Source organism: Dama dama, chromosome 30 (genome assembly GCF_033118175.1).
Source record: "Dama dama isolate Ldn47 chromosome 30, ASM3311817v1, whole genome shotgun sequence".
NCBI classification, from domain to species: domain Eukaryota; kingdom Metazoa; phylum Chordata; class Mammalia; order Artiodactyla; family Cervidae; genus Dama; species Dama dama.
The window spans coordinates 47,251,860-47,263,358 of record NC_083710.1 but is presented as its reverse complement, the minus strand read 5'-3'; the positions used below and the strand labels follow the sequence as shown (position 1 = coordinate 47,263,358).

At 37.4% G+C, this 11,499-nt stretch overlaps 1 non-coding gene across 1 annotated transcript; it reads right to left on the bottom strand.

Moving 5' to 3' along the window:
• Nucleotides 1-9,446: 9,446 nt before the first annotated feature.
• On the bottom strand, nucleotides 9,447-9,569 carry LOC133049764 (U6atac minor spliceosomal RNA). The gene has a single exon (XR_009691453.1). It is a non-coding gene; the product is annotated as a U6atac minor spliceosomal RNA (small nuclear RNA).
• Between the last annotated feature and the right edge of the window lie 1,930 nt (nucleotides 9,570-11,499).

Sequence of the window (11,499 nt, the reverse complement as noted above, 5' to 3'; positions counted from 1 at the left end):
CTGGAATTCTCTTGCTTTTTCTATGATCCAACGGAGGTTGGCAATTTGATCTCTGGTTTCTCTGCCTTTTCTAAATCCAGCTTGTACATCTGGAATTTCTAAGTTCACGTACTGTTGAAGCCTAGCTTGGAGACTTTTAAGGATTACTTTGCCAGCATGTAAGATGAGTGCAATTGTGTGGCAGTTTGAACATTCTTTGGCATTGACTTTCTTTGGGATCGGAAGGAAAACTGACCTTTGTCAGTCCTGTGGCTATTGCTGAGTTTTCCATATTTGGTGTCATATTGAGTGCAACACTTTAACAGCAAATCTTTTAGAATTTGAAACAGCTTAGCTGGAATTCCATCACCTTCACTAGCTCTGTTCATAGTGATGCTTCCTAAGGACTATTTGACTTTGCACTCTAAGATGTCTGAAACTATGTGAATGAACACACCATTATGCTTATCTGGGTCATTAAGATCTTTTTTGGTATAGTTCTGTGTATTCTTGGCACCTCTTCTTAATATATTCTGCTTCTGTTAGGTCCATACCATTTTTGTCCATAATTGTGCCCATCTTTGAATGAAATGTTTCCTTGATATCTCTAATTTCTTGAAGAGATCTCTGTCTTTCCCATTCTATTGTTTTCCTCTATTTCTTTGCATTGAGAGGAAGGCTTTCTCATCTCTTCTTGATATTCTTTGCAACTCTGCATTCAGATGGATATATCTTCCCTTTTCTTCTTTGTCTTTCATTTCTCTTCTCTGCTCAGCTATTTGTAAGTCCTCTTCAGACAATTTTGCCTTTTGGCATTTATTTTTCTTGGGAATGGTTTTGATCACCACCTCCTGTACAATGTTAGAACCTCTGTCCATAGTTCTTCAGGCACTCTGTCTATCAGATCTAAACCCTTGAATCTATTTGTCAGGTCCACTGTATAATCATAAGAGATTTGACTTAGGTCTTCCCTGAATGGCCTAGTGGTTTTTCCTACTTTCTTCAATTTAAGTATGAATTTTGCAATAGAGTTCATGATCTGAGCCACAGTCAGCTCCCAGTCCTTTTTTTACTGACTGTATAGAGCTTCTCAATCTTTGGCTGTAAAGAATACAGTGATCTGATTTTGATATTGACCATCTGGTGATGTCCATGTGTAGAGTCTCCTCTTGTGTTGTTGGAAGAGGGTGTTTGCTATGACCAGTGTGTTATCTTGGAAAAACTCTGTTAACCTTTACCCTGTTTCATTCTGTATGTCAAGGCCAAATTTGCCTGTTATCCAGGTATTTCTTAACTTCCTACTTTTGACTTTCCAGTGCCCCATAATGAAATGGCCTTCTTTTGGGGGTATTAGTTCTAGAACTTGTAGGTTTTCATAGAACCATTCAACTTCAGCTTCTTCAGCATTACTGGTCAGGGCATAGACTTGGATTACTGTGATATTGAATGGTTTGCCTTGGAAATAAGCAGAGATCATTCTGTCATTACACACAAGTACTGCACTTTGGATTCTTTTCTTGACTATGATGGCTACTCCATTTCTTCTAAGGGATTCTTGCCCTCAGTAGTAGATATAAAGGTAGTCTGAATTTAATGTGCCCATTCCAGTCAATTTTAGTTCACTGATTCCTAAAATGTTGATGCTCACTCTTGCCATCTCCTGTTTGACCACTACCAATTCACTTTGATTCGTGGACGTGAATCAAGTTTCATATGGTTCATGAACTTGATTCATTCCAGTTTCCTATGCAATATTCTTTCCAGCATCTGACTTTACTTCAATCACCAGTCACATCCACAACTGGGCACTGTTTTCTCTTTGGCTCCATCTCCTTATTCTTCCTACAGTTGTATGAGCAAGGCACATAGCAATTTACCAGAGAATCCTTAGGTCCCATCAACCTTTGTAAGGGTCTTTCTTTGAGGATGATTATGGAGGCATTTCAGTTTTTGTGATAGGATTTGACAAATTCCTTGAGAATATATATTTTTTTCCAGTGTCCTGGTTGATTGCAAACGAGTCACTGATTACTTGACCACTGTTCTGATGTTGGAGCTTTGAGAAGGATGGACCTGAGGAGGCCTGAGTGTTTTCTTAGGGCTCTAACTTCGGAGGTATTGCAGTTGCTATCCAATAGCTTGGTGGATTTTTAATGGTCTATGGTTTCTTCAGAGTGGAAAAGCAATTCAGATACAGGATAATTAGACTGAGAGTACTGAGAATCTGTCTTAGAGTCTTTTATTTTAGGTACCTCTTGTGTCTATTTTAGATACCTCTTGTGTCAGTTCATGAATTCCATATTGCAAAATTCAGACTTAAATTAAAGAAAATACAAAAAACCACTAGACCATTCAGGTATGACCTAAATAAAATCCTTTATGATTATACAGTAGAAGTGACAAATAGATTCAAGGGATTAGATCTGATAGAGTGCCTGAAGAATTATGGATGGAGGTTTGTGACATTACACAGGAGGCAGTGATCAAGATCATCTCCAAGAAAAAGAAATGCAAAAAGGTAAAATGGCTGTCTGAGGAGGCCTCATAAATAGCTGAAAAGAAGAGAAGCAAAAAGCAAAGCAGATTCAAGAAAATTAGAGATACCAAGGGAACATTTCATGCAATAGGCACAATAAAGTAGAAATGGCATGGACCTAACAGAAGCAGAAGATATTAAGAAGAGGTGGCAAGAATACACAGAACTATACAAAAAAGATCTTAATGACACAAATAGGCAAGATGGTGTGATCACACACCTAGAGCCAAACATCCTGGAATGCAAAGTCAAGTGGATCTCAGGAAGCATCACTACAAATAAATCTAAGGGAGGTGATGGAATTCCAGTTGCTGCTGCTGCTAAGTCACTTCAGTCATGTCCAACTCTGTGCGACCCCATAGATGGCAGCCCACCAGGCTCCCTTGTCCCTGGGATTCTCCAGGAAAGAACACTGCAGTGGGTTGCCATTTCCTTATCCAATGCATGAAAGTGAAAAGTGAAAGTGAAGTCACTCAGTCGTGTCCGACTCTTCACGACCCCATGGACTGTAGCCTACCAGGCTCCTCCATCCATGGGATTTTCCAGGCAAGAGTACCGGAGTGGGTTGCTATTTCCTTCTCTGGAATTCCAGTTGAGCTATTTTAAATCCTAAAAGATGATGCCATTAAAGTGCTGCACTCAATATTCCAGCACATTTGGAAAACACAGCAGTGGTCACAGGACTGGAAAATGTCAGTTTTCAATCTAATCCCAAAGAAAGGCAATGCCAAAGAATGCTCAAACTACCCCACAATTGCACCCATCTCACACGGTAGCAAAGTAATGCTCAAAATTCTCCAAGCCAGAAATTTCATGTTCAACAATATGTGAACTATGAACTTCCATATAATTAAGGTGGATTTAGAAAAGGCAGAGGAACCAGAGATCGAATTGCCAACATCTGTTGGATCATCAGAAAAGCAAGAGAGTTCCAGAAAAATATTTACTTCTTCTTCAAAACCTTTGACTATGTGGATCACAACAAACTGGAAGATTCTTCAAAAGATGGGAAAATCAGACCACCTTACCTTCCCCCTGAGCACTCTTTATGCAGATCAAGAAGCAACAGTTAGAACTAGACATGGAACTACAGGCTGGTTCCAAATCAGGAAAGGAGTATGTCAAGGTTGTATTTTGTCACCCTGCTTATTTAATTTATATGCAGAGTACACCATGCAAAATGCAGGGCTGAATGAATCACAAGCTGGAATCATGATTGCCAGGAGAAATATCAATAACCTCAGAAGTGCAGATGACACCACTGTTATGGCAGAGAGTGAAGAAGAACTAAGGAGCCTCTTGATAAAGTGAAAGAGGAGAGTGAAAAAGTTGACTTAAAACTCAGCATTAAAAAAAAAACAAAGATCATTAAATGAAAACCCACCACTTCATGGCTAACAGATTTGAAAATAATGGAAACAAGGACAGATTTATTTATTTTGGGCTCCAACATCACAGCAAATGGTGACTTCAGCCATGTAATCAAAAATTGATTGCTCCTTGGAAGAAAAGCTATGACCATCCCAGACAGCATATTAATAAGCAGAGTCATTACTTTGCCAACAAATGTCCGTCTAGTCAAAGCTATGATTTTTCCAGTAGTCCTGCATGGATGTGAGATTTGGACCATAAAGAAAGCCGAACAGCGAAGAATCGCTGCTTTTTTTTTTTTTTTTTTATGATTTAAATTTTTTATTCTGTCTAAATTTCAATATATTTGTCATATAATTAGACATATAATCCTTAATTAGAATACATATTTTGTGGAATCCCTGCTTTTGAACTGTGGTGTTGGTGAAGACTCTTGAGAGTCCCTTGGACTGCAAGAAGAGCCAACTAGTCCATCCTAAAGGAATTCAGTCTTGAATATTCTTTGGAAGGATGATGGTGAAAGTGAAACTCCAATACTTCGACCACCTTATGGGAAGAAGTGACTCATTGGAAAATACCCTGATGCTGGGAAAGTTTAAAGGCAGGAGGAGAAGGGGACAACAGAGGATTAAATAGTTGGATGGCATCACTGACTCAGTGGACATGAGTTTGAGCTGTTTCTGGGTGTTGATGGTGGACAGGAAAGCCTAGCATGCTGCATTCCATGGGGTTGCAAAGAGTCAGACATGACTGAGCAACTGAACTGAACTATGTCTTTAATTTTTCATTAGCATTTTTCAATGCATCTTTCAATAAAGCTATATTGGAAACTTGAAGCCTTTTGGAATGTTCAGCATAACAATTAAAATAAGTATCCTATTCTGCTTATTTGGCCTGGGAATCCTTGCTTTTAATTGCAATTTAATGGATAATCTTATCTAATTAGAACCTAAGATTTTGCTACTTTTATAGATACTTATAGCTTTAAGGACCACAGTTTTTAGACATACAATAAATAGCATGTGTTAAAAGATGATGGACTTAATTCTTTAAAGCTTCAGGCTTCCTTTTTTTTTTTTAAGCTTTGTGTTTCTCAGGACCAAACTAATACCTAAGAGGATCTGCCATTTAGTTGACTTTGTTGCAGATTTGTGGTATTTTAGAGTGTATCTCATTACATGAAAACTTTCTTGAGATTGTCAAGTGACCTAGTTTTAATTTAACTCATTCTATGAGCAACTTATTATGGCCTTGGAGACTTTGAGTTTAGTCTAATATGTCACATTATTTTGAAACATTATATAATATGTTATTTATAAAGTTATATAGCATATTATCATTATTTATATATTATATGGCACTACATATGTACTATACAACATTTTAAAATAAATTTTGCTTGAAATAAAAGTGTGGATGCAAGGGAAGTGAAGCTCAGTTATGAGAATGTCTATAGTCACTGTCAATATGAAAAAACAAAGAGTGAACTCAGAGAAGTACCAGGTACATTGTCTGTGCTTCTTTTTGTTCCCCAGGCCACAATGATCAGCTTTCTATCTCATCTCATTCCTCACCGCAGTAACTGTCAAAAATGAGTAAAGAAGACAATTTAGGTGGTGTCAACAAACTTATTTAGCACCTCATGAAGAAGACAGTTTCTGTTATCAAGGAACTAGAGAACTGAAAATGTAGCAGAAAGAGAGATGCTTGTACAGAGTAACGAGGAAAAAAAAAAAGATAAAAGTAGAGAATATCTGACTGGCTGAGGCCACAAAGTCGATCTTTTTTAGGGGAAAAAAAGGAACAAGAAAAATATTTAGACATATCTGATTCCACATTTGGGGATTGGCAGACTGGATAGACTGTATTTCTGGTCCAGGGGAGTACTTACAGGGAAAAAATTATCTAAGTTAGGAGAAGTGGGTGACTGACAATGAGATGGCTGGATGACATCATTGACTCAATGGACCTGAGTATGGGCAAATTCTGGAAGATAATGAAGGACATGGAAGCCTGGTGTGCTGCAGTTCATGGGGTCACAGAGAGTCAGACACATCTGAGTGAGCAACAACAAAGAAAGCAATTTCATCAAACGTGCAGACATATGTCTTCACACACTTTGCTTTTGAAAGAGAACTAAAAGAGTGAGTGAAGAGTTCAATTTAGTTATAGGTTGTAAGAAATAATTCTTTTATATTACATGAACCAGGCAATATATGAGGAAATAGAAAAAATTAATGATCTACTTTCTATGTATATAGTTAGTGAAATCAATTCAATATTGTTAGTTAAAATATGACAATATTTGAAAATGTGCAACCTATATATTGCATTGACAGGGATAATCAAAATCCTAAGACAAGTAAATATAGAGCAAGACTTAAACAGAATTTGAAATAGCATAGGACAGTATTTATGTAAGGGAGAGAGACAGGAAAATAGGGACTGCAAGAATTGACAAGACACTTGATTTTTTTCTTTCCTGGCAGCACGATATAAGACAGAAAGTTAAAATCAGATTTTTTTTTTTAATCTCAGATTTGGTCAATGCCTCAAAAGTCAAGGAAAATTTAACAAATGCAAAGTACCCTCAGACCCTAAACTAAAGAAATTTCTGTGTACTAAAGGCATATTTAGTTGTGAAGTGGGTTCTGTGACTTCTGGTCTGCATAAGAATTGGAAGTTGAAAAATCCATTTGGGAGAAAGGATTTCAGATTCTGTACTTCAGGCTTCTGTACGCTTCTTGGAATGGAGAAAGGTGCTTCTTCTTTCCCAGGTGGCTCATAGGTAAGGAATCCGCCTGTGTGGGTTCGATCCTTGGGTTGGGAAGATTCCCTGGAGAAAGAAATGACACCAACTCCAGGATTCTTGCCTGGGAAACCCCATGGAAGAGGAACCTGGTGTCACAAAAGAGTCAGACACGAATTTGTGACTAAGCAAAAACAATCTTAAAAAAAAAAAATAGGGAAGTTAAAGTTTTAAGATATCCACATAGTTTGCTATGTGTTTCCTGAAGTTCAAAGGAAACTATGATACTATTTGACTCCTGTGAAGAGAAGTCTTACTATAAAAGCTGTAGATGGGGCTGCCTTTTTCTGGCAATGGAGAGAAGACCCTAAGGATGCTAAGTCTGTATTCTATAACAAGTATATTTCTTGTGGACTACACAAAATTGAACAAGTGTATCTTTCTAGGATCAGCCTAAAGGAGATCTAAAGGACTTCTCAGTTTTAAAGAGGGACAGATTTCTAGAGGTCTGAGGGATAAAGGGTTAGCAGAAAGTTGTCAGCCACAGGAAGCATTGTGCTATAATATCAAGGAATTTACCATTCACTCAAAATTGAAAAGCACAACTAATATATTTGCCATGAAGAGGGTACCAGCACCAAAAGACATATCCATCATTCAGATAATAACTGTCCAGCATATATTGTTCGTTGCTCTCCTAAATTCCATCTGTTTTCAATCCAGAGGGGTCCAAAATAACAGATAAAGATTTGGCTAGGAGAAGATGAGAAGGGAAAAGAGACAACCTTTCCCAAATGTAAGCTTTATGACCAGAAGCAGAACTGAACTGGAATTCGGAAGAAACTTTAAATTGAATTTTAAAATAAAGTTTTAACACTAAAAATGGATTATTTAATTACCAAAGTAAAATTCTGCTTGTGATTGACATGGACTAGAAAAACAATGAGACCTGATCAAGATTTCATTGAAAGACCCCAAAGTGGGGGGGGGGGGAGAGTCTAGAACATAGACTTAAATGTACATAAATATATGTACATGTAAGAGTTAGGTAAAGACAAGTAGGAACATTTTAAGAGAACTTATTGTCTGTGTGAAATCACTTAGAGAAAAGAACCAGAAGCTTCAGGAAAATTATTATGGATGAAGCAAGTGCAGAAAGGTGAAAAAAAGTGACACAAGATGATGGAGAATTAAAATGTAAGAAAGAGTCAAACCATTAAAGATTTGTAGGTCAAGATAAAGATTCTGAAATTTATGCTAAGTGCAAAAGATGACAACCATTGGAGAGTTTTAAACTGCTGAGTGAAATGATCAATCAATGTCACATTTACTGATTTGAATTCAGTAATATCTCTCAGAGTGGTTCTATATTCTCTCTTCCTGGGGCCTCTACTCCCACAGTTCTAATAAATTCACTTAATCCCAGAACCTATTACTTCTCACCTGAACTCGCCTTTCTGTTTTTATCACTCACATTTTAAAAGACCTCTCAAATTTATATTCTTGTTAAAGTACAACTTTGATCATCTCTATTTCCTAGTAACTCTTCATTAGCTAAAGGATGTGTTACCCTATTCTTTGACTTGACATTCAAAGCTCTCTATTTTGGGTTCCTGTCTTGTTTTACATCACAACTTAGCTACCAACTTGAACTCTTCCACATTTACTATATTCTTGCAATTATTCCTTCCCATCATTTTCTTCAAGCAGTTCCCTGTGCTCATACACTATTCTTCCTCTCTGTGGGGTCAAATTCTCTCTATGCACAAAAATGTAATCCTAATACCCCTTCTAGTGTCCACAAAATCTTCTTTGACCAACTCAAGCCAGATTCCGTGTCCTTTCCCCTCCTTGTGTTATAATTTAATCAGTGAATCAGGCAAACATGTATACAGAGTTGTCAAATAGAATGCCTTCTGCTAGGCATCTCTCTCTTTCTCTCATTTTTAAAAGTAGGATACACTAGACAAGTTTTGGAACATGTGGCACTGAAAAAACATAATGCTTTATCCAAATGAATGATGTATCATGCAATGGTGTAACTTGAGAATCCCTACTGCAGAATTTTATACAGTCTGTGTGACCTCACAAGGCAAATTGTAAGTATGTCCTAGAGGGATCAGAGATGGCTTTACGAAGGAAGTATGCCTAAGATTTGATGAAGATAAGAGTTCTTAGACTAAATGGGGTCAAAGGCATTTCAGACAGAAAGAATGTCTGTTTTTGCCTTAGCACCTGTGGGATACATATTCCTGATAGTGGAAGCTGGGTCTACCTCTTTACATGTTCAGTTTCCAAGTTTCCTATCCTACACAGAATAAGCAAGAACTTCTTTCCTGTCCAACCCCTTCAACTACAGACAGTGAAAACTGGGCAGCTCACAGAGCCTTCCCTGACATGACCTATCATATATCCTTAGGTAACTGTCGCCATCATGGTTCCAAACAAGGTTCATCATTGTCCTCATAAAACCCTCAGCACACACTTTTCCCAAAACAGAGAGGATATTGAGGGAAACACTTCCTCCACCCCTGATATTTTCCTCCTTGTGCAGAGTCACACTTTAACATTGTAGTCTGACCCTTGTCTGTCAGCTCTTTTACTCACTGCATGTGAAAGTGTTAGTCACTCTGTCATGTCTGACTCTTTGTGGCCCCATGAAGTGTAGCATTCCAGGCTCCTCTATCATGGAATTCTCTTCCCAAAAATACTAGAGGGGGTAGCCATTTCCTTCTTCCTGACCCAAGGATCAAACCTGGGTCTCCTGCATAGTAGGCAGCTTCTTAACCATCTGAGCCATGAGGGAAGCTCAAACAGTGGTTAGATGCCACAAAGTAGTTGGCGATGTCTTAACTGTATGCATGTTGTCAGGCCTGAGAGCCTCATCCATCCTTGTCAAGGGGAGTGCTAACCTTCTCTCCTTTCATATAACCCTCATGGCATAGCAGGAGTGAATTTACTATAGTTGAGTCTGGGAAAAGAAGCCAGGCAGTATGACTCTGCCCTTTCAACTCTTCTTTTTCTTCGGAACTTATCTAAGCATGCTAAAATTCATTCCTGTCTGTTCCTTTACATCAAGGGAAGACAAGGGAGCCCCAGAAAGCTGCCTATGAGTGGGTGAAAAAGGTGATTTAATTCAGGAACTCTAAATTAGTAAGTCTGTTTCTTTCTTTCTCGTTTTCTTCTTTCCTTCCATCCCTCCATGCTTCTTCCCTTTCCTTTCTGCCTTTCTGTTTTTATCACTCACATAAAATTCTCCCAAAGCTCCCCCTCCTCAAATGTCTTATTTTTAATGTGCCCTGCTGCTGCTGCTGCTAAGTCATTTCAGTCATGTCCGACTCTGTGAGACCCCATAGACGTCAGCCAACCAGGCTCCCCCGTCTCTAGGATTCTCCAGACAAGAACATAGGAGTGGGTTGCCATTTCCTTCTCCAATGAGTGAAAGTGAAAAGTGAAAGTGAAGTCTCTTAGTGGTGTCCGACTCTTAGAGACCCCGTGGACTGCAGCCCACCAGGCTCCTCCATCCACGGGATTTTCCAGCCAAGAGTACTGGAGTGGGGTGACATTGCCTTCTCCTTAATGTGCCCTAGACCTTCACAAATACCCACAATGATTGTTTTCATTGAAATAAATGTTTCCTGTGTGCCAATTTAGTGAGATAATATCTCCCAGTTTTAAAAGAAAGTTCCAGTCTTTTCCCAGATGGCATGTATATGATCCTAGAATGCCTATGGATAATCTATTATGGGTTATGATGATAGTGGCATAGTAAATATCTATTTCAAGAGAATGTCTCCTGGCTGTTAGGCTGTAATTATGACAAGTTGGTGAAATCAATATTTCTATAGATATTGTTTTATTATGTATAAACAAAAGATGCTAGGAAAAAATTTCTTCTTTAATCCTGTTTTATTGTTCATTAGTACCAATGTCTAACTAAGCATAATTTAATGATAAGCAATTTCACCAAAGTTGTATTTAATGCAAAGATTCAAAATAAGAATATAATTTAATGTTATCACAATACCTATACTGCTGCTGTTTGGTCGCTAAGTCTTGTTTGACTCTTTGCAGACTTCATGGACTTCTCTGTCCATGGGATTTCAGGCAAGCCACTGGAGTGGTTTGCCATTTCATTCTCCTGGGAATCTTTCTGACCCAGGGATTGAATCTACATCTTTGCTTAGCAGGCAGATTCTTTACCACTGAGCCACTGGGAAGCCTGTCCCAATATATTTTTAGATGAAATGTAATGATTTTTAAATTTTTTAAATTATTACAAACCATTGATATTAAATTCCACTGAATTATTCATTCAGTGACATAGAGATTAAGTGAAATGTCTCTTCTTCAGACATATAAATAGCGTGAGGATTTTTTATATTTTTGAAGGAACGTATCTGATGAAAATGTGTTTATTAGTTGAGATGAACATTTTACAGCTTACATTGTTTCTATCAAAAACAAGATTCCAATCTGTGTAATTCTGAGACAGAAATTCTAGAACTGTACCCTATAATGTCTTCAACAAAATCAGTTCTTAAAGTCACTTTTAAGTTAAATTTTAAAAATAAATGCCTAAAACATCTTAAAAATTCAAACTATGCACCAAGTATGATAAATATTTCTAAAGTCTCACAAACAATCGAACTTGGTGTAACAAAAATTAATCACTTTAGTTTTATCTTTTTATAAATTTTCTACATATGTACAATCACATATAGATAATACATATGTATCTGATACAATTCACTTAAAGATATTTCTATATTAGCATTAAATATACATTTTTGCTATACATATTTTATAGGATTTTTTTAAACTATTTTCTCTATTCATAGAATTAAATGTTACACAGGCACTC